At 54.9% G+C, this 22,417-nt stretch overlaps 1 protein-coding gene across 3 annotated transcripts in view; it reads right to left on the reverse strand.

The window, feature by feature from the left end:
- The window catches only part of Syt2 (synaptotagmin 2), a 113,092-nt gene that overhangs the window by 44,686 nt on the left and 45,989 nt on the right, over positions 1-22,417 (reverse strand). Inside the window, exon 1 of one of the 3 annotated variants that reach the window (XM_005330334.4) lies at positions 3,406-3,803. The exons of the other annotated variants lie outside the window; for them this stretch is intronic. The gene's annotated coding sequence lies outside the window, so the exon portion shown is untranslated. Of the gene's footprint in view, positions 1-3,405; positions 3,804-22,417 lie in introns of those variants that run through there. 3 annotated transcript variants of the gene reach the window in all.

Raw genomic sequence — 22,417 nt, forward strand, 5'->3', positions numbered from 1 at the left:
CAAGGTTCCCTCACCTAGCACATGGTGGCCATGCCCCGGCTCCCAGCCTTTTCTCATTTCACAGCCCTTTCCTCATGACTAACCTTGAATGGAAGGATGTCACGCCTCGGGCTTGTGTTCCCCCATCACCAGGAGCCTCCTGGTGGGCTCAGGCTCAGCCCTGCAGCTCCCGTGGGGAGCAGGTCAGGTGACAAGGGCCAAAGCATACAAACTCCAGGAGAGCACAGTGGGGATGGCCGTGGGGCCTGACACAGGGAACTGGAGAGTGTTCCTGGAAGCTTGTGCATAGTGCACAACTATGAGCTCTGTCCCTGCCTTTCCTCTGACCTGAGCCCCCTCTGTGATGACACAGAACCTCAAAAACCCACACCAGGCGCAGCACCTAACTATCACACTAGGAACTCCCCACACTCCAGGTGTTTTGTATAAACCATTCCCACTTCATTCTTCTTCATAAGAACCCCCAAGAGGTAGAAAAAATTATCCCCACTTCACAGGTGAGATAACAGAGGCTCAGGGAGAGTCAATAAATTCACACAGCTGTTGCCCAGACAGGAACCTGGATTTGTCTATCTGCAAAGCCTTTGCTCTTCATCTCTCCCCAGGCTGTCATAAGGTGGCGGGGAAGGGCAGTGAGCCCTGCAGGTCCAAATGACCTAGAAACCTCCCACGGTGCCAGAAGGACTCTAAACCAAACTTTCACTTCACACAGGAGGAAACTGAGGGGGGGGGCGCGTGACTTGCCTAAGGTCCTGCAGTGAGCCTGGGGTAAACCCAAACCCCAGCCCTGCCAACCAGTGCCACCCGCACATGCAGTCTGGCCTGGCCCTGGGATACTGAGAGTTCCTCCACCCCAGCCAAGGGGACATGCTTCTGGCCACTCACTTCAGAGACAGACAGTCTCAATCCTCTCAGGTCCTCAATTGGCTCATTCCTGGAAGACTCACAGAGTGGAGTAAAAGGCCCATTTTGTCATAACAACGGAAGGGACCAGCGGTGGCAGGGGGTGTGAAAGAGAGAACTAGAGGAAAATAGATGTGAGTTTCTAGGAAAGCCGGGCTCTCTCTTTGCCCTGAAGTTCCCGCCACAGGGTGACTCTAAGTGTCCAGAAGACAGGAGCAGTGCCAGGACTCCCAGTCTGCAGGGAAGCTTCGGGAACACAGGGAAGATGCCACGTCCACAAATCTCTGCCCCCCAAGCCGCTGTTCACAGTTGCTCCAGACCTGCTGGAACCAGCTTTTATTGTTACTACTAACAATAGCTGCCCCTTGGTGAGGACCTAGAGGGCTCCCATTCCCTAAACATTTCACATGTTTCTTGCTTAATCCTCCGAACAACCCCCAAACACTGCCAGGATCCTTGTGTTTTGACAGTTGAGTCAATGAAGCTCAAAGCTATAAAAGCACTTGCTCAAGGTCACACAGCTAATAACCAGAAGAGCCAGGACTTCCCGAGGTCTCACTTCAGGGATGAGCAGGACAGACCACCTGTTCTCATGGCCAGGTCAAGCCCATTCCTTGCCACTCAGGCTCCAAGCCCCAAACTTCAGCCACAGATGTGCTGTGGCTGGATAGGGTTATCTAGTTGAACCCTCTTAATGTACAGGTGAGGAAAGCAAACAAGGGGCTTGTCCAAGGTCACACAAGGTCACACAAGGTCACAGAAACAGGAGGCAGAGCCTGAAGACTAAACTCAGCTATTGTGTCTTCAACCAGGACTCCCCACAACACCTGAGGCTCAATGAGAGCTAGCAATGCATCTCCACTGAAGACAGAAGCAGAGCTCACCCAGAAAAGGGTAGATGGCACTTCCCTAGAGCCTCACAGTGGCACAGTATGGGCTCTTGTGGAGATCTTTCCAAACAGAGAGGATTGCTTCATCTTTGTCTAAGGTGGAAGCAGTCTTGCCTGGGGGGACGGGGGCAGACAGCATGACCTTGATGTCCCCCTTAGCCTACTGTCTCCTCTCTGTCACAGGGAGACTTTTCCTAGGGGAGGCTCTGCTCTCCGAAGAAAGGGTGTGTGGTGCTAGAACTCAGCCATCCTCCTCCCCACACAGCCTGTCCTGAGAGGGGGACAGGACGATGGATAAGCAGGCTGCACCCTCCTGGTCCCCTTGTCTCTGCAGAGGGTTAGGGAGCTACAGTCTCCTCAGAGAACAGGTCACCCTACCCAGCTACACCCCAACCCTATTTCTTTAACGGGTCTCACCTGCCAGCAGGTGTTGGGACTGGGAGAGAACTCAAGATACCACAAATTCCAAATCCCCATTTTACAGAAGAAGATATTGAAGCCAGAAAAGGGAAACAGTTGCCTAAGTTCATAGGACAGGTCAGGATGGGAGCTTTCGGACTCTCCCTGGGAGGATGGGTTCACAGCTCCACACTGTCACCCCTCTCCTCCGGAAGTGTGTGCTGAGCTCGTCATAGACCAGGCCAGCGATCTTAAAAGCAGCAGGCGCAGAGACTCTGGCAGGCTGGCCCAGGGGGTTGTTCACCAGATCACCCTCCCCCACCGCGTTCCCATTCCTGCCTGGTGCACCACGCGCCTCCATCACCCAGAGATTTAGAGACATACAGCAGCTTGCCCAAGGTCATGGAACTAACTGAATAGGGCACTCGATCTATTGCCCAGCCGCCCCTTCTCCCCGCTCCCCATTCCTGTCCTAAGCTCCTTCTCTTGCCAGGATCCCTGGGACCCTGCCTCCTCCAGTGCATAGAGCACGGAGCTGGCTGGAGTACGAAAAAGTTCCAGGGAGAGGAGGGGACAAAAGACGTTACAGAGGATCGTAGTCCCGGATGGCTGCAGCAGGCGAGGGGTGCTGAAGGGCAGTGAGCCCTGCGCACCGCCAGTGTCCCCAGAGCGCCCCACTTTTCTCCAGGTGCTCCCGAGCTCCAGGCTCCGCACGCACACGGGATCCTTCAACTCATCCTCACTGCGGCGCGGGCGGGTGGGGTCCCACGTGCCCCGCACCCACTTCGCACCGCACACCCACTTCATCCACCTCCTCCTCGTCCCTTCAGGGGCGAGCGCCTTCGCTTTCCAGCTAGTGTCCGGGTCCCCCTGCGGAGGCACAACCGCCTCCCCCGACTTCTCCCCGCGCCCATTCCGGCTCGCGAGGAGAGACAGGTGGAAGGGCGAGGGGTTCCCGGGATAATTCAGGCCACCTCCCCAGGGACTGGCCAGGCAAGTGGATTTCCGGAAACCAGGCTCCCACCGTGGGCACCGTCCTGCAGTTAGTTCGTCCGTAGTGAGCGCCAAGCCCAGAAAGTCAGAGGGTCCCAGTTTGGCGACCACCCACCCGCCCACGGTGCAGTCCCTTGGGAAGGCTGCTGGTGGTCGGGGCGTGGTTTGCTGGGGACCAAGGGCTGCCCTCGCAAGGTGCCCCGCCCGGGCTCCCTCTTACCAGGGACGTTCGGGGCAGTTCGGTGTGAGCTGGTGACAGGAAGAATGGAGGGGACCCCCGGGGTCCTGGAGTCGAGGTCTCTTTCCCACTTCGCAGCCGGCCGGGCCGCTGCGGCTCTCCTCCCGCCTGCAGCTCCCTCGCTTGCTAGCGCGCGCGCTCTCTCTCTTGCTCGCTCTTCTCTCTCTCCCTCTCTCTCTCTCTCTCTCTCTCTCTCTCTCTCTCTCTCTCTCTCTCTCTCTCTGCAGTAGTAACAACCTGATCCCGCTTCCCCCGCCCGCCAATTGACATGCTCCTCACATCCGCCTGCACACAGCCCGTGCTGGCCCCTCCGAGGGCGATCCCGCAAACCGCAGGGACCCCGCCTCAGGCGGTCCCGCGCGGGGAAGCCGCCTCCGCTCCGCCGCCTGCTCCAGTCGGGACGGCCCAGCCCGCGGGAGGGGGCACGAGGGGGAGGGGAGGAGTGTGCACGGGGGAGGGGGGGAACCTGGCCGAGCCGGCGTTACAGAAGTTTGGGGCGGGCGGGGCCGGCTTAGCCAGGAGCCCCAAGGGGCTCCCCGAGCTCTGCGGAGGAGTCCCCGCCCCTCAGTGCCCTCCTGCGACACTCCCCACCCCATCCCGCCACCCACGAGCTTTATGAGCCTCTCCGTGCGGGGATTGGCTGGGGGAGGGGCGGGAGGAAGGGGACCTCCCTGCTGTCGAACTGTGAGGGGAGGGGTGGGAGAGGAAGGATTTGCTTCAGGGGACACTGATGAAGGTTTCCCCGAGTGGAGGGAGAAGAGGAGACGGAACAAAAGGCAGACTCTAGAGGGGAAGGGGAGGTGGGGGTGTTTGTCCAGAGGACTCCCACAGTCCGCGGTCCCCTGCGTCAATTCATCCGGGAGGGCGGAGTAGAATCTTCCAGGGCTCTCCTTGGTCACTTGAGGAAGGGAGAAAGGGAGGTGGAGTGAGCCAGGCAAGGGAGGAGGCACGGTGCCTGCCAGCCAGGGACCCTGTGCTCGCTTTTGCGGTGGGACGGGACACACCAAAAGCGCTCTGCCCTGGAGACCAACTCTGCCCCACCAGGCCCACTCTGCACTGTCCCTCCAGAGGAAGGCAAGGCCTCCACCACCACGGGCAGGGGAAGGGCCAGAGGGCAAGGAGGCCCAGAAGCTTGGTGTCCCTCTTGGCCTCATTGCACCTCATCTTCTCTTCAGCACCCACCTGCTAAGGCCTCGGAAGAGCTCAGCAGGTGGAATTTTGTCAGGCCACTAGCCCTCCCTGGCCTTTGGGCCCTCAGCTTCCTTCACAGTCAGCAGCTGCTCCTTCCTTTTTCCTCCTGTTCTGCATACTCAGAATCATGAATTAAGTTTAGGGCTTGACCCAGGAAGTGATCCCACCCCCCAAATTCCTGTAGGCCTGTGTGTCTGGGCACTCAGTCTGGCCTTCTCATCCCCACCCAATCTGTAGAACCTGGGAAATTCCCCACAGCCTCAGCGAATCCCCTCCTCCTCCTCCCTTCCTCCACTTGTCCCCAGCCCCAGGATGCCTACATCACTCCCAAAGCTGTGCCACTGCAGTGCTGCAGCAAGCCCTGCTCCTGCGCAGGCCGGAGCCTCTCTTTAGAATGGCAGCAGCGCGCTAGTCATGGCCCCAGGTTTACAGAAAAGCTGATTCGGGGATTTCCGGGCTTCAGGCCCTGGGAGGCAGCATGAGCCTGGACCCGACCCCTGGCATGAGTGCTGTCAAAGGTGTGTGTGTGTGTGTGCGCGCGCGCACACACACACGCTAAAAAGAAATGACTCCTGAGATCTGGTCAGCTCAGCTGACCCTTGCCATTCTTAATATGGAAAAGGGAACCTGAGGGTTGAAAGCTCAAGGGCAATCTACTCAGAAGAGGGCATTAGGGATTCCCCCTGCTGCATGTGCTCACACACACACACACACACTCACACTCACAAACACACACACACACACACACACACACACACACACACTGATGGGGTCCCTGTCACCTGAGATGGGTGGGCAAGCAGAAAAACATTAAGTGGCTTCTTTCTGCTTCTCCTTGGAACCTCCCTCTCCCCCACCCCATCACCACCACACTGAAGATGCAGCAGGTTATGGTCAAGTTAGACTTCAGAACTCCCTGATGCTGAGTGTCTGTGACACCATCCTACCTGACAGAGAAGGCCTGTGCCTTCACGACTGGAAGCTAGAGCTACCTGGATGCCTGGGGATGGATGAAATGATCCTTTAGTTCTTATCATAAAATAAATCAAAAGATCCTTCAGCCTCACTCATGGCTGCCTTCACTAAAACAGGGTCTAATGACAGAAAGGGCAGAGTTCCTGAAGGCCATATCTGTGCCTTCAGAAAGCACCTGGGTTTAATATCTGCTGCCTGCCCTCCACGGGCAGTGGAATCTGAAGGAGTGTGGAAGGACCAGGTGACATTTGCACAGGAGGGGCTGGGTCAAGCTTGGGGGGTGGGGTGGGAGCATCCAGGGTCCCTTTGGGTTTTCCAGCTGGATTCGCTCAGGGCCTCCTCAGGTCCCACAGGACCTCTCTCCTTATGGTCTTAATTTCACCAGATGCTCATAAACAATCTCAGGATGCAAGAAGGGGTCAATTATTTGCTTCATTAAGGCATAGAAAGTCCCTAAATATGGGTGACCCACCCAAGGGCCCAAGGTCACAGATTATGGAGCTAGCTCTTGGGACTCTAGACTGTGATCCTCCCCAGTCTCCATGGGCTAGGTACACCCTCCTCCCTTGCAGCTCCTATGTCCTGTTTGTCCCTCCTTCCCTGTCCTCTTCCTGTGGGATTCCTGCACCAGCATCTCTAGAAAGCGCCCTTCGCCCCCCTCTGGCCCTACCAAACTCTGTACACAGCAGAGCCTGGCCGTGCTGCGCTGTCTTGAGCTGCAGGGTCCTAATAGTGGAGGACCCCCATCCTCTTCACCCCCTTCCCCATGCTAGCCCATCTTCCTCCTGCCAGTCTTGGCCCCCACAGTCTTTGATGCACCCTGTGCCCTTCCTCTGCAGCCTTGTCAATCTTGTCCTATCTTACTCTCGGCTCCCCTCCCCCCTAGACTGTAAATTCCACAGGGTAAGGACCCTCTGCTCCCCCAGCCCCAGGCAGCCTCTCCATATATAGCTCAGAAGCTGTGAGACTTGGCATCATTGAACCCTGCTGCTGGCCCTTGAACATTGTATGTCCTTGGGCAAATTCTGTCTCCTCCCATGTTCCTCTCATCTACTGGTCTCTGAAATCCCAACTCCAGCCCCAGGACTCCTGGAGAAAGCCGCCCCAGCCGCCAGCAGCTTCTGTCCCCAATGCCAGCTCTGCCTCTCAGGGCTGCAGTCCAAGCACAGGCTTCTTGGCCCTCTCCCTGGCTTGGCCTCTGGTGTCATCCCAAAGCAACCCAGGACTGGGAGCCATGTGTCAGTCAGTGGCTGAGCTGGGGTGGTCAGGGGAGCAAGGGCTTTGGCCTCCTTCATGATCTCTGTCAGCATCCCCCCCTCCAAAGTCACCTCCACTAAGTCCACAGACTAAAATAAAATGTTCTCCCCTCCCTGTTCCAGTGAGATGGCAACTCGCGCTCCTCCCACACACAAGTCCCGGAGCTGCCCTGGAGCTCTGGGCCCCAATCCAACCCTGCAGGACCAGGTTCCTGGTGGCAGGGTCATGTTAGGAAGAGGTGTCCCAGAGAGGACTTTGCAGTCTCCCTGAGCTGTGGAGATATTCCCCCCTTTCCATCCAAGTGACCTGGGCCTCTCTGAGGCTGCTGTTGGGAGGCTGGCTTCCTCTCCCCATGGCGGGTACCCTGCCAAGGAAGCAGAGACTGCTGCCTACAGAGTGGGAAGGCAGCCTGCTGGTGACCACCCCCTGCTGCGGGTCCCAGCTGGGAGCACAAAAGGGAGGCTGATGTCCTTGTTCTTTACCTCCCCCCTCAGACCTAGGCAGCCCAAACCGCGGCTCTCAGTGCTTCCCTTCTGGAAATGCAGCCACAGCAGTCTGTAGAGTTCCTAAGTCCCACATCACGACCATGACTCGCGCTGTGGGAAACGCTGTCCTCAACTTTGCCCCTTCTCCCTCCAAAGCACTGAACACCCAGAGCATCAGCCCCTAGTGCTTGCAGAGGACCAGATTATATAGAATCATTGGAACCCTCAGCAATCCTGAGCGAGAGTGTGGACACTGTGTTGGTTAAAGTTACAGGATCCAAAGCCAGACTGCTGGATGTGAATCCCACTACTTAAATGTGTGGCCAGGCAAGTTACTTTAACCTCCCTGTGCCTCATCTGTAAAATGAGAACAGAAATAGTCATGTGAGGGCTGGGGATATGGCTCAGCGGTAGCGCGCTCACCTGGCATGCGAGCGGCCCAGGTTCGATCCTTAGCACCACATACCAACAAAGATGTTGTGTCAGCCGAGAACTAAAAAAAATAAATAAATATTTAAAAAAAAAAAAAAAAAAAAAAAAAAGAAATAGTCATGTGAATTCTGCATGAGTTAATACATGTTTTTTTTAAAAAAAAAAAAAAACAGTAAGGGGCTGGGAATGTAGCTCAGTGGTAGGATACTTGTCTAGCATGGGCAAGGTAAGACCCTGGGTCCCATTCCCAGCACCACAAAATAAAGCAAAAAAAACTCAGAACAGTGCCTAGGCCAGAACAAGAGTACAGAAATGTAAGTTGTTATTTTAATATTATCTCTACTTTGCAGATGAGAAAACTGATAGAAATAGCTGTTTATTTAGTGCCTACTACATGCCAGGCAGTTCACATGTCTGGGGGACAGGGGTGAGGAGTCCAGGATGGGTTGCAGCTGAGAGTCACATGCAAACCTAAGGAGTCTACTGACGCCCCTCTTCTGAGGTTTGTATTTGCATCCACTGGCTTGCAGGGGGCTAAAGAGTGGTACCCCCGGCCATTGCTAAGGGAAATCTGAATTGTGTCAAGGGTTCCAGACATATAGGAATGGTTTTGGCAGTCATTAAATGGGGGTTCCCCCAAAATAAAGAATCCTGTCGACAAAACAAGCCAGATTTCACAACAGGGCTTTGGGGTCAGTGGGAGAGACCCTCCAGGTTGGGTAGAGTGGCTGTCACTTGACCCTGTGTGACCCACTGATCCTGAAAAGAGAGTGGCTGTGTGTAAAGAGGATGAGCTGCCCTGGAGCTAGCTCACTGAATCTGGCACTTGGGGTCCCCAGCAGCCCTGCTGTGAGGCCCCGCCCTCTGTGCTCTCCTCACCCCGGGAGGGGGGCTTCCCTCCTCTCCAGGAACCAGGCTGCTGACGTGGGGCCATTGCTCTAAGGAAGGTGTGAGGGGTGGGCAGGTGGTGGGGCCACTGAGCAGTGCTTAGATGGTGGTGCTGGGACCGCAGACACTGAAACCAGAGCAAGTGGCAGCCCAGACGGAGGGAGGCAGGTTGAGGGGGCTCCCAGAACCTAGACTAGGGGGAGGCAGATTTGGGGGAAGCCGGGTTTCCCACAAGAACAGGCAGGTGCTTAAACTAATGAGATGTGCTGGGCATGGGGGCAAGCACCTGTAGTCCCAGCCGCTCGGGAGGCTGAGGCAGGACAATCTTGAGTTCAAAGCCAACCTCAGCAAAAGCCAGGCATTAAGCAACTCAGTGAGACCCTGTCTCTAAATAAAATACAAAATAGGGCTGGGGATGTGGCTCAGTGGTTGAGTGCCCCTGAGTTCAATCCCCTCCCCCCAAAAAGAACTAATGAGATGCAGGTGTTGAGATGATGCTAATAAAAGTAACAAGGAAGACATATAGGTGCTTTCTATGTGCCCAGCACTATTTTTAAAAAATATTTATTTATTTTTATGTGGTGCTAAGGATCAAACCCAGGGCCTCACACATGCCAGGCAAGTAGTCAACCACTGAGCCACAATCCCAGCCCCTGCCAGGCACTATTTTAAGGGTTTAACATGAATTTATTTACTTAATACTTACAGTAACCCCAGAGGAGAAAATTATCCTTATTTCCGTTTTACGGATGGGAAAATTGAGTGAGGCAAAAAAGAGGTAAACTAACTTTCCCAAGGTCACAGAGCTAGGAAGATTCAGGATTTGAACCTGGGGCCACACTCCAAACCCCTCTTCTATATACATTACTCATCGCTACCAAGCACCCTCCTCATTCCTTAACCTTAAACTGGGCAGGGTTGTAGACACTTGGATCTTCCCTAAGTCTTATAACTACCTTAAGAAAAACATGTCTGTCCCCATTTTACAGCTAAGGGGACTGAGGCTCAAAAGGTGCAAATGAGCTGCAATCCCATCTGCTCGGGAGGCTGAGGCAGGAGGATTGCAAGTTTGAGACCAGCCTTAGCAACTTAGAAAGGCCCTAAGCAACTTAGTGAGACCCTGTGTCAAAAGAAAAAATAAAAGGGGCTGGGGATGTGGCACAGTGGTTAAACACCCCTGGGTTTCAATCCCTGTACTCCCCCATCCCTGCTTCAAAAAAAAAAAAGTGCAAATGACTTGCTCTAGTCTGCATGGCTGGAAAGTACCAGAACCAGGATTCCAGTCCTGTCTGTGGGGCTCTAAAACTCATCCACCTCCTGGGGAGTGAGGTGGCCTTCCCAAGATCATAGGGCTAACTTCAGCATTTTCCAGGTGACCATGAACCAGCTCCAGTCCTCCCTGCTCTGGAGGAAATATATCTCCATCGTCTCTAAGAGGAGCTTTTCGCAGACAGGACCAGCAAGCACCATTCTCTGTATTCTCTCTAGACTGGAGCCACAAGTGGGCCATATATGAGGGCCCCTGAGGAGGGAAAGGGAATCGGGGATGGGCTCAGAGGACTTTCCAAGAGAATTCAGGAAGCCAGGTGTGTTAGCCAGCATCCCACCACTGTGACCAGAACACCTGGCAAGGACGACTTAGAGAAGGAAAATTTATTTAGGGCTAATGATTTCGGATGTCTCAGTCCATGGCCGGCTGACTCCAAGGCAGACGCATCGTGGTGGAAGGGTGTGAAGTAGGAAAGCTGCTCAGCTCACAGCAGCTGGAGAGAAGGGTCAAGGACAGGAACAGTCCCAAGGCCATGTCCCCAGTGACCCACCTCCTCCAGCCATGCCCACCTAAGTTACCCCACCCAGTTGTCATTCAAATTCTTAATCCATCAAATGGATTAATTCATTGATGAGGTTACAGCCCTAGTCACCGCCTCTGAGCCTCGCTCTACTGGGAACCTTCTTCTAACATATGAGCTTCTGGGGACATTAAAGATTCAAACCATGACATCAAGACAATCCATTCCCATAAATGTGGGTGGGGAGCTGCAGTCACGGAAACCCTACCTGGGTGAGCTTCATGCTCCAGTGGGTCTGCCCACCTGCGTGCCCATGTCCCCTGCTGCCTGAGATGACCACCTGAAGGGGCCATATGCTGGTGCATGGCTATGCTTCTGTCACCACCTATTGACCAGGGCCAGTGTGTATGTCCCTGTTAGTGTAGCTGGGCCTTTGAAAGGGGACAAACACTGGACAGGATCCTCTGCCAAATGTTCTCTAGGTGTCTTGCACTCTGCCAGGGCCTGGGATGTGACATGCTCTGGGACATGATCCCTGCCCACAAGAATGTGGAAGTCTGTTGGGGAGACAGGCGTGCAGGCAGATGGTGATACAGGAGTAAAGGGTCCCCAGCAGGTGTGCCCAAAGCACCCTGGACCAGGGCAGCTGGAGACTCAGTGGAGCCAACTCTGGAGAGATTGCAGGGAAGATGGCTGCTCACTGGCACGCCAGGGACACTTCTGATCTGCTCCTGAGGAAAGAGCAGGTGATCCAAGCAAAGTGCTCAAGGGAGGAAGCAAGAGGCACTGGACAGAGCGGGAAGGAGTGGCCAGGGGTGAGGCTGGAGGGACATCAGACCTGAACTTGAAGGCCTTGTTGGTCAGGGGGCCGGGCTTTGGCAATGGACTGGGGAAGGCTGGCGGCAGAGCCGGGTGAGGGAGCCCCAGGCAGAGAGGGGCAGAGTCTGTAACAAAGGAAAGGTGATACACCCAGGCTGCAGGGGCCAGTCGGAGTGAGGAGGCGGGATGGGTCTGCGTGTCCAGAAGGGAGACTCCATGCACATGGGCCTGGGGCAGACAGCACGGAGGACAACTTCTGGGCTTCCGGTGTGGGTCACCAAAAGGATGGGAAGGACATTCACCAATAGAGGGAGCATGAGAGGCTGTGGTTGTGAGCTCAGTGGGGGAACCTGTGCCCCATTCAGGAGGCAACGTCCGGCAGATGGTTAGAACTAGGTCTGGAGTTTAGAAAAGAGGTTTGAACAGGTCACGCACCTTTGGAAATCAGTGACTCACACAGAGAAAAACTTGCTCAAAGATATTGATCACCCAGTATGTGGTAGGGACTGAATTTGATTCCAGACTCAAGGCTGGTTCCTTCTGTCCACCCCAGCACGTTATCATCAGTAGCCATTACCTCAAGGCTAAAAAGTCACAAACTGCTCTTGAACAATTTTTCTTTTTCTTAAAGCTTTCAAATAAAAGTTTGAAATTATTCCACCCATTTTACACAATTGGAATGGTGAGGTATATACTTAAAGAAGCCACACAGGTGACTTACATCTGAGATGGTGTCCAGTGCAGTCAAACTGTCCACCTGGACTATCTCGGGGATGAATGTTTCTTTTTTCTTTTTCTTTTTGTGGTGCTTGGGATTAAACCCAGGGCCTTGTCTATGTGAGACAACGCTCTACCAACTGAGCTACATCCCCAGCCCTGGGAGGAGTGTTTCTGCACAGGGAGTTGGTGGCCGCTGCTGACAGTGGAAGGGGTCCGAGGAGCTATGTGTGCATCTGTTGAGAGGACAGTCTCCCTCCCCTTCGACTGTCTTGGATGAGTGGCAACTCAAAAGCTGGCTCCCGAGGGAGAAGTAGCAGGTGTCGAGGGTCATGGTGATGAAAAAAGGGGATTCCCAGGACCACACATGCATGCAGGTGACAGGAAAGTGTCAGTAGGTTCCACTTCTATCTTTGCCCTCTTTGATCCCCCCCTCCCCCAGTTTCCTAAGCTTTTCCTCTCTCGCTTCTCCCTGTGACTTGCTGGCTCCTGTCCTTCTGCAGGAGGCCCGTCCCAGATCAATTTTAACGCATCCGTCTTTCTTCCCTGCCTCGCGCATCCATGACCACGTGGATTTAGTGCCTGGACACAGGAGCCAGTGCCTGCCAGTGATGGAATGGCTGGAGCCTAGGGGCTCAAGTAGGAAGCAGCTGGCCGCAGAATGATGGTCCTCAGCCTCTCTATCCATCACAGTCACCTGAGGGGCTTAAGAGAAAGGTGCCAGCCCCCTCTCCCGGAGAGTCCCTTTCAATCAGCCTGGGAGGGGAATCTGGCTTCTGTCATTCTCTGTGGGGCCAAGAGTGAGGATGAGAGCTTCCAGAAAGACCAATAGCTTCAGAATCCCACCAGGAAGCGTGGCCCTGCCTTGTGTGAACTGTGTGACTTGGATAAATGACTTATGCTCTCTGAGCTCCAGTTTCCTTTCCCTAGGAAACATCCATCTCCAATTCACGTAAGATGACCCTCGAGAGGCGCACGGCCTGGGGCTTCACCGAGCCCGAGCTGGAGGCATCTAATTCTCCTTCCCACTTTGCATCTCCCTTGGAGTCTCATTTCCTCCTAAACCAGCCTTGCAAGTAAATTGCTCAGTAGTCCATGGAAAATATGGCCCTCCCCAGTGACATCACCTCCCTCTGTCTCTGCATTTGTGGCCATTGTCCTGATTGAACATCCTGAGCATCGCCTTTTGCTCCCCCCTGTCCTTACTCACCGGCTCAGCTGTCCCTACACACTGACCCCTGCTGCTCTCTGGTGGCTGTCCTGGGCCTGTGCAGTCACCCCTAACCCCGCCAAGCCCAGCATCTGGGCACATGGTAATGTGTGGTCAGTGCTGCCTGGTGACCTCAGATGGGGTGAGGAACAGACCAGGACCTGTGCACCCACAGATTGTCCCGAGGGATTAGGGTAGGGAACAGGGGTATGTCCAAGACCAGTGGTCTCCTTTTCCAGGTAGGGAAGAGACTGGGTGCTGGACCCTGGAGTGGATATCAGGCATCTCAGTTCCGGATGCCATTCTAGGTGAGCTGTGTTGTGCAAGCCTGTCTCCACACTCCCTGGCCTCTGCAGGTCAATATGGTGACTGGCATGCCTTCCCTTCTCCCCCTGAAGACGAGGTCTGGTGTGGGAGGCTGGGAACCCGGGCTCTGGGTATGTCCCTGGAACTGACTTGCTGTGTGACCTTGGCTAAGTCATCCTCCTGGGAGTGACCTCTCAGAGACCCACAGATCCTCTTTATCAGAAGGGTCAGTCAGAGTGTTAAGGTGGCCACTGGGGCTTCCGTGTCCTGATGGCCTGCTTTTCCCTCCTCCCCAGGCCCCTCTTCCCCTCCCACTCCAGGCCCCAAACAGTGGAGATTAATTGAGTGTTCAAGTCTCTTCCCTTGCCCAGCCACAGCCGCTTACTAGGGAAATTAGGGTGACATTGGTGCAAATAATTGAGTGTCTTTCCCAAAACAGTCTTCAGGCCCCGTTGCTTTAGCTGCTACTTAAATGAATGAGCTAATTAACTTAACTAATTGCTCCCAAGGACTAATATTTTCAGTCACGTGACCCAAGTAGGCACATTGTCCGTGGTCACTGCGCTGCCTGCTCTCCCCAGTGCACCAGCATCCTGTGAGCCTGGAAGAGCTGCCCCACGCACTCTGGCCAGCCATGCCTGAACCTTGCACCAGAACTCCTCCCCCAGGCCTCTGTCCTCGCAAGGCCTGACTCTAGACTCACCCCAGCTGGTCCGTCTTCCATTCAGCAGCCTTATATTAATTGCCTATTTCATGTGTCAAATGCTGTGCCCAGTTCCTGGGGAGTCAATGGCTGGCCATTGACCACACCTGCTCACACACACTTGTCGGATCTGTGGGACAGCGGGTAGCGTGAAAGAACTCTATCATAAAGGAACTCTGACTTCTCGGGGGAGATCAAGGATGGCTTCCTGAAGGAGGTGGTGCTTGAATTGATTTGACAGCTGGACGGGAACCAACTTGGCAGAGGGGGAGAAGTTCATTCCAGGCTGAGTGATCAGCCTCTGCATCATCCAGAGGAGGAAGAGAAGCTAATGGCTGGACCAGGTGGCTGGGGATGAAGAGAAGAGGGCTCCAGGGGGAAGAGCAAAAGGTGACTGGCTCTGGGATTGAACTGGGCACAAGGGGAGAGGAGGGGGGGACATTAATGAGCAACTCCTAAGCTTCTGGCTTGTGCTTAGATGATGGAGGAGGAACGGTGAGCAAGCCCCTGGGGTACATATGAAAGGGAAGAGACAGGTCTGTGTGGCACTGTGCCAAGGTCCTCCAAACCTGAAGGTGCAGGGGCTCTGTATCCTACCAGCTACCACCCTCCACCCCCCACACCTGGGCCCTAGCTGAAGGTCAAAGGCTGGGGGTCCAAGTCTTATGGGGACTGTGAAGGGCTCAGGTGGGGACTTGGCAAGAGAGGCTTGGAAGCCCTCCCCGCTGCAACCCCAAGAAGGCAGAGGACCAGGTGCTGGGAAGTGTCATCAGTGATGCCTGGGTGAGGGAGATGTGGCCCTGGTAGACGTGGAATTTGGGATATTCACATGCACACGAACACACACTCACACGCACACACACATATGCACGCACACACACACATGCCATTCACAACATCCCGTGGGGAGCATCAGCCTGGCCAGGGATAACCCAATGGCCAGCCAACCTCGGGGCCTCCAGATCCTCAGCCCCTGGGTGGCAGCTACCCTCCTCCTTGGCTTTGCTAATCTTTATTCTCAACCCAGAGCAAGAGAGGTGCAAGTCTGTATGGGCACTCAGTCCCTCCATTGTGCCCCAGGCCCCTGAGAGCCCGAGACTCTGTGCCGAGTGTGGCTGAGTGACAAGAACAAGGGCTGTGGACCAGGAAGCCTGGGTTCCAGCCCCAGCTGCTGCTTTCCGGGTGGAGGACTCAGCATGAACCTCTCTGAGGTTCCTTTTGTCATCCGTAACAATAAGAAACAACAGCTTTTTTGGCAGGGAGAGGTGACGCTCCAGTGGGCTGTATTGCTTGTTAAATGTCAGATGCCACACATAGGTGACAGCCCAAGAGCACCAAAGCCAGGACATGCATAGGACCTCCCTTTGCCTTCCCCCCTCGTTGTCTCCAGCTCAACCTCCTTCCTGCTCCATGCAGGAATTCCCTGACCAGCAACTGGCCACCCGCTCCATCACAAAATAGCCTTCCCGTTGTTTGGACGTCTCTAAGAGTCAGAGTGGACTTCCTTCTCTTGAACTAAAATCTGGGTCTCTGTGGCTTCCACGGCAGTCATGGCCATTCTCCCGCTCTCTAGAAGAGGCCCCCTGGGTGCCTGCGTCTAATATCAAGTGCTCCTTCCACCCTTGTTCAGAGTTTCCCATGGCCTCTTCTGTCCTGGACAAATTCTTCTGGACAAGACAAGACTCAGTTTGTCCATATCCTTCTTAAAATGGGATATGGAGAGGAGAATGCTCCCCACCTAGACCTGAGCCCTCCTGGTGAGTTCCAGAGGTCACACTGAGGCTGAGCCACCCTCATCATGGTCAGTGGCACAGAAGCCTCATCACTGCCTGTCTCAGGTCCAGACACACCACACAAGAGCCATGATGCCCACCGTGCTCCGGGCTGCCCACAAGAAGAGGCCCAAGGGCAGCCTTCAGAATGCTCAGGACCTCTTTCCCACCCAGTTCTCTGTCCTCCCATGCAGACCTAGAGCCCACTTCTCTGGGAAGTGAGATCAGGACCCTGGACAGAGCTGTTCCCAGCTTCTGGGGCCTTCAGAACCTAAGGCTTGCAGGGATGGGGTGCCACTAGCTCTAGAGGGAGGTCCGGGAGGGAACAGGCAGATGGTTCTGTGAACGGGAAGTTGTTGGCCGTCTCTGGCGGTCACTGTGTTTCCCCCTTTCCTCCCTCATACTGCCATGCTGAGAGCTGGCTTGGGAGTCCTGGGTCAGAGGACACGAGGTGCTCCCCTGCTGGGCTTCCCTGTTCCTCTGCGGTCAGCACCCCCTCCAGAAACAGTGTGGCCAGCACAGTGGAAGGAGCCCCTCCTTGTCCTTGACAGGCCCTAGGGCCAGACTGGAATTGGCAATTGGAGGGATGCCCTGAAGCTGAGGGCAGAGGGCTGTAGTGGGGCCAGGCCCCTGGGAGAAGTGTAGAGAAGGCCACTGAACCCTGATCCTGCGTCTCCTCCTCGGCCGCCTCCCACAGCTAATCAATGAATTCATTAAACCATCAGCAGGAAGTCACCAGACCTCTCTGAGCACCCTCTCACTGGGTTTCCCTCAGCACTTCTTGACCCACCTCTGGCCCCACATTCTAAGACCAGCCCGGCCCTCAGCTCAGTGAATGACCTTGGGCAAGTCACCTTGCCTCTCTGGGTCATTGTTAACAGAAGGATGGCACTAGATGGTCTCTTCAGCCCCTTTCAGCTCTAAACTCCATAGGTCTCAGTCTGTGAGCTGGGAGCCAGAGGCGGGTGGACAGCAAGGGCCCTAAGGAGGAGAAAAGGATGAGGGCTGGTAACGGGCCGCCCGGGCTTCAGCCGAAGGGGTCCTGGATGACGGAGAGAACCGGTGTCCTGGCAAGGGCAGTGGAGGCAGCAGGAGGCCAGCCCTGCTGGCCTGGCCTGGCCACCCTGTCCTCCCCCTCCCTAGCTCAGAAATCCCCTCCTCTACCTCTACTACCACTGCCTCTTGGATCCTGCTCTGGGTCAGTCCAGAGCTAGGAGACACGAAAGCCGGTGCCCCCTCCGCTGCCTCTGGTTCCAGGGCTGTGACAGCACCAGCCAGGGGGGCGAGGAGGTCGGTGGCTTAGGTGCAGGCTGGGTGAGGACGTGCGGTGTGTGTGCCTCAAACACAGCCGGGCAGCCTGCACCAATCTCAGAGGCACTGCAATGCAGTGGTCGGATTTTTTTTGTGCGAGTGTTCAGTTTTTTTTTTTTTTCCCCTCAAAGTCCTCATTTCCCAGGAAAATGTGCAGCCAAACACTTCCAGAAGGAGGTGGCCAGGTTGCGTGGGAATGTGTCAACCCTTCCCACTTAGGACACTAGCACCTGCCTCTCAGCCCGCTTGGTGCAGCCCCCAGCCAGCTCCTGCCGCAGCCCGGAGGTCTAGGGAGGAGGAAGGGGAAGTGGCCGAGTCTCCCTTCCTAAAGGCTGGGGCACAGGCTGATTGAACTTAGATGATTGCTGGATGGAAGACTTCTCCTTTTCCAGAACCCCAGGGGCTCTGGCGTGAGACTCCACGCAGAGGCAGAGATGCCTTTCGTTTTCAGGAGGATCAACCTCTCTGTCTCTCTAAATGAGCCTTCTTTCAAGGAGGGGATGGGCAACGCCCCTCCTCCCGTGGAGGATCAAATGCCAAATCCCCTGCAGGGATCTCAGGAAGGGCATGGAATGGAACGACCCTGTCTCTCTGGTTCGCTGGTGGAAGGACTCCCTCCCGGTTCCTGTCGCATGGCATACTAATTTCCTACAAACTCTACCTCTCTGTCTGTGTTCTTCTGCTCCTGAGTTTCATTTTAAAGGAACTTTTCAGCCCAGCTCTGTTTTCCCCATTAGAAAGGCAATGAGTTCAATCAGCTATGAAAAAAATGCAGAAGGGCCTCACGGGACCGGGGCAGACCCACCCACGCCGGCTCAGCCATCCCCTTCTCTTCCCGTGGTGCGGGGTTTCCAGGGACTCTGATTGCCATGGAGAGACACCAGGGGGGCTCTCTGTTGACAGACAGAAGGCAGCAGAAAGAGATGGCTTAGAATCACGGTCAGGTCGCAGTGTCTGGCTGAGTGAGAGGCATTTCACAGGCTTTGAAAGCCCCTAGCAGGGGCTGGAAAAGCTGCCCCGCCCCCCGGGCGCTGGTCTCAGGTGCCCTTTCTGGGCAGAGCAGGTGTGGGCCCCACAAGGTTCTGAGCCATCTCTCTCTGCAACCTGAAGGGCTGTGCAGGGTCCGTCTGCCCTTCTCTGATGTTGGGTCTCTCTTGGGCACAGATGGCTCTAGCTCAGGGGCAGCCAGGGCACAGCCAAGCCAATCTGGGTACCGCTCAGGGAGAGGTGCTGTCAGTCAGCCCATCTGCTGAGCAGGTGACAGCTGCTGATATGTAAGTTAGGGGGTGAGCTAGGATGACAGGGTCAGAGCTGCTGCCTATGGGATTTCTCCAGCTGCCATCAGACTCCCTGGGCAGGGCACATAGGTCTTCAGTGGAAACAAATTGACCGTGCCTGAGAGAGGCCGTCTCCTGCTTCACGCATTTCCATCAACACACAGGCTGGAGCAGAATTACTGCCCCCATGGAGGGGACAGCTCTCTCCTCCCTGAAGTCAGGACAAGTGACTGGGGTTAGCTACCAGGCAACAGAAGGAACCCTGTGAGGCAGGACAGAGTAATGTACAAGCCCAGGCTTCGGTCCTGGCCCTGATGCCTTCTAGCTGTGTGACCTGGGGCAAGTTCATTCACTTGTTGGAGCTTCAGTTTCCTCTTATATAAAGAGACAGGGAAACCTTCACCTCACAGGGCTCTCAGGAGGATTATGCGACATAATGCATATCTGCCCTCGTAAGTGGTGGCTGCTGTTTATTTTGCTCTATCCCAGAATAGTAGCAGAGGAAGGCAGAGGATCTTCTCCCCAGCAGCCTAATCAGCTCCTTCCAGATCTTAATGTGCATTAAAAAATCTCTTGGGCCAGGCACTTGGTGCATGCCTGTAATCCCAGAGACTCCCGAGGCTGAGGCAGAAGATCACAAGTTCAAGGACAGCCTCAGCAACTTAGCAAGGCCATAAGCAACTCAGCAAGACCCTGTCCCAAAATGAAACATAAAAAGGACTGGGGATGTGGCTCCGTGGTAAAACGCCTCTGGGTTCAATCCCCAGTACCAAAAATAATCTCTTGGAAGCTTCTGTAAAGTGAGGATTCTGGGCTCAACTGCAAAGATTCTGATGCAGTTTGATGAGCTTGGGCATCCTGCGAGAGTCTGAGCTGGTGGTCTATGGACCACGATTTGAGAAGCGCTACCCTAGAGGAAAGGAGAGATGGTCCCAAGGCCTTTGCCTAAGGACAGTACAGATGCAAGTCCATGCTTAGCCATGTGTTGAGCCCTGCTTCTGCCTCCTCCCCCAACCCTGGCCTCCCTTTTACCTAGTTCATTGTTTTTTTTTTTTCCTGCCTGTCTCATACATTGGCACTGGCTTTCCTGAAGCCATTTAATCATTCAGCAAATACTCAGTGAGCAGCTACTCTATCCCAGACACTGTTCTGTGTGCTGGAATAGAGCAATGAACAGGACAAGAATCCTTGCCTCCATGGACCAGATGATTTATATACTAACTGACTGACATTCATTCAGTAAATACTGCTGGGTGAGCCAAGCGCAGGGGCACATGCCTGTGATCCCAGCAGCGTAGGAGGCTGAGGCAGGAGGATTGCAAGTTTGAGGCCAAACTCAGCAACTTAGAGAGGCCCTAAGCAACTCAGTGAGACTCTGTCTCACAATGAAAAAATAAAAAAGGGCTGGGGATGTGGCTCAGTGGTTAAGCGCCCCTGGGTTCAATGCCCAGTACCAAAAAGAAAAAAATACTACTGGATATCTACCCTCTTCCAGGATTATGCTGATGCTAAAGCTAAGTGCAAAGCCTTCCTCAGAAAAGGCCAAGGAACAGATGACCCTTAGGGACTGCCTGACCCTGAGGACCCTCACCTCCAGACCCTGAGTCAGAGGACAGCATGGGGTTAACTGGGGTTCCTCTTGCTGACAAAGGCCACCTGCTGCCAACACCCCTGGCAGGAGAAGCTGTGGAAGAGATGAATGGCTTGGCCTTCTTCCCCAACTCACTCATCGTCACTGCGGGTACAAAGCATTTCTTTTTGCCTCTGCTCCCGGCCGGTCCCTTTGCATAATTCTATGCCTCGTAATTACATGTGAGGACGGGCTAATTCCCCCAACATGGTGTCAGGCCATCGATAACATTCCCTCGCGGTTGCCCTGTGACGCTCAGTGGCCCTCGAGCCACCTGGCAGGGGGAGCTCGGCCTGTGGCCTCAATTTTTCATGCCAGTCCTGCATCCATCACCAGCCTGCCAGCTCCGGTCTCTGCTCCAAGGGGGCAGGTGTTCGGAGGGAACACTCTGCGGGCGCTGGCCGGCTCCCTCCACCCCTGCTGGAGTGTTTGCAAAGCAGGAAGGGCCCTTGGAACTCACTGGATTCAGTCCCCAGATTTTGCAAATGAAGCCATCGAGGCTCAGATGGGAACTAATTTGCTCAAGGTTGGTCAAAAAAATGAGTCATCTGCTTCCTCCATCCAGCCATGCATTTACCCATTCATTAATTCACTTGGCAAACACCTTGAGAGGCACCAAGGCTGGGCTAATCTCTGGACATAAAAAAAGGACAAGACATGGTCCCCGCTGTCATGCAGCTCCCACTCCCGTGAGGAGACCCACGTGATCACAGTAGGACGTAGTGAGGACAGTGGTCAGTGTGGCAGAACAAATGTGCTGCCCAGCCTGCGAGCCAGGGGCCTGAGAGCAGGAATCACACAGGCACACGACATGGGAGGGACATCGCAGGCAGAGGGCATCTCCTGGGCGACCACCAGGAAATGCCTCTGCAGCCTCTCAGCCTCCTGGAGATGCAGAAATGACTCGGATCCCCCCCTCCCTCCGTGGGGAACTGGGCCGGCCTGGGGAGGGCTGTGTGCACTTGGACACAAAATTCAACCTTCTAATTAGCGGTGACACCCAGGGCAGCCTCCAAAAGGGTTTTAAAATCCAAAAGGATTTTTAAAACTCTCTGGGGTCAAGGCTCCTCCAGAGGCAGAGAGAGCACAGCCTCGGCCCTGCCAAGCGCGGGCCTCATTGCTGCTCAGGTACACGGTTAACTAACTGATAGGGTGGGGTGGATCCAGGTGGCTGAAGAGACCCTGGGTCTCCCAACCTCTGGAGCGGAGTTCACAGACCCCTGATTCTCTCCGCGCAGGCCAGGTTCCCTGGGAGACGATGTACAGGGTGGTTGCAAAGAAGGGCTTGGGCCATACGCAGAGCTTGGTTCTTAGCTCAGACCTTACTAAGTTGCCTTGGGGAGGTCAGGTAAGCTCTCTGAGCCTCAGGATCATCATCGGTAAAAGAGGATTACTAACATCCACCTAATAAGGGTTGCTGAGGATTAGAAATAATGTATACAGAATGATCAGCAAAGCACCAGGCACACGGGCAGACAGTAATAATGGCGATGGGGCTGGGGTCAGGAGGAGGCCTGCGCCGGTTCTTTGGCAGTGGAGACAGGCAGCAGCAGGACGCAGCAGTGAGTCCTTGGATACACTTGGCTGTGGGGACTTCTATTACGTGCTTAGCCTCTCCTGGAGTCATCGAGAGCCTCTTCCCTGGGAGAGTCCTTTATTCGCCTGGAATCAAGGGAAGGTGGGCAAGGGACAGTGGCCCAGGCACTCACCCAGGACTGGGGAGGATCCTTTCATGGGCACCAAGAAACAGAACTCAGGCCACCCCTTCACCCCAGGAAGAGCAAGGGACACGAGGCCCTTGTGATAGTCACCACAAAGGGAACACCCCACCAGAAAAGCCGAAGGAGCCCCACGAGGCAAAATAGTCCTACAGTAAGAAAGTCCCCGGGACAGCAAGACCAGCGGCCTTCTCATACGGACATTAAGTCACCACCAGGCAGTTCAGCCTGCTCCCAAGCCCTGGTCTCTCCTTTCCAATGTTGGCCAGACACTGCATCCGCATCCACACACCACGCTGCCCAGCAAACACGTCACCTCTGCCTCCAGATCGACCCCTCCCCCAAGAGTTCTGGTGTCTACTCTCTGCACCGCTGTGTCTCTGTGCTTGGGGGCACCATTTTAAAAAAGATCTTTTAGTTGCCAGGACATAGTGGCACATACCTGTAATCTTAGTGGCTCAGGAGGCTGAGGCAAGAGGATCACGATTTCAAAGCCAGCCTCAGCCACTTAGT

This window comes from Ictidomys tridecemlineatus, chromosome 10, assembly GCF_052094955.1.
Source record: "Ictidomys tridecemlineatus isolate mIctTri1 chromosome 10, mIctTri1.hap1, whole genome shotgun sequence".
NCBI classification, from domain to species: Eukaryota; Metazoa; Chordata; class Mammalia; order Rodentia; family Sciuridae; genus Ictidomys; species Ictidomys tridecemlineatus.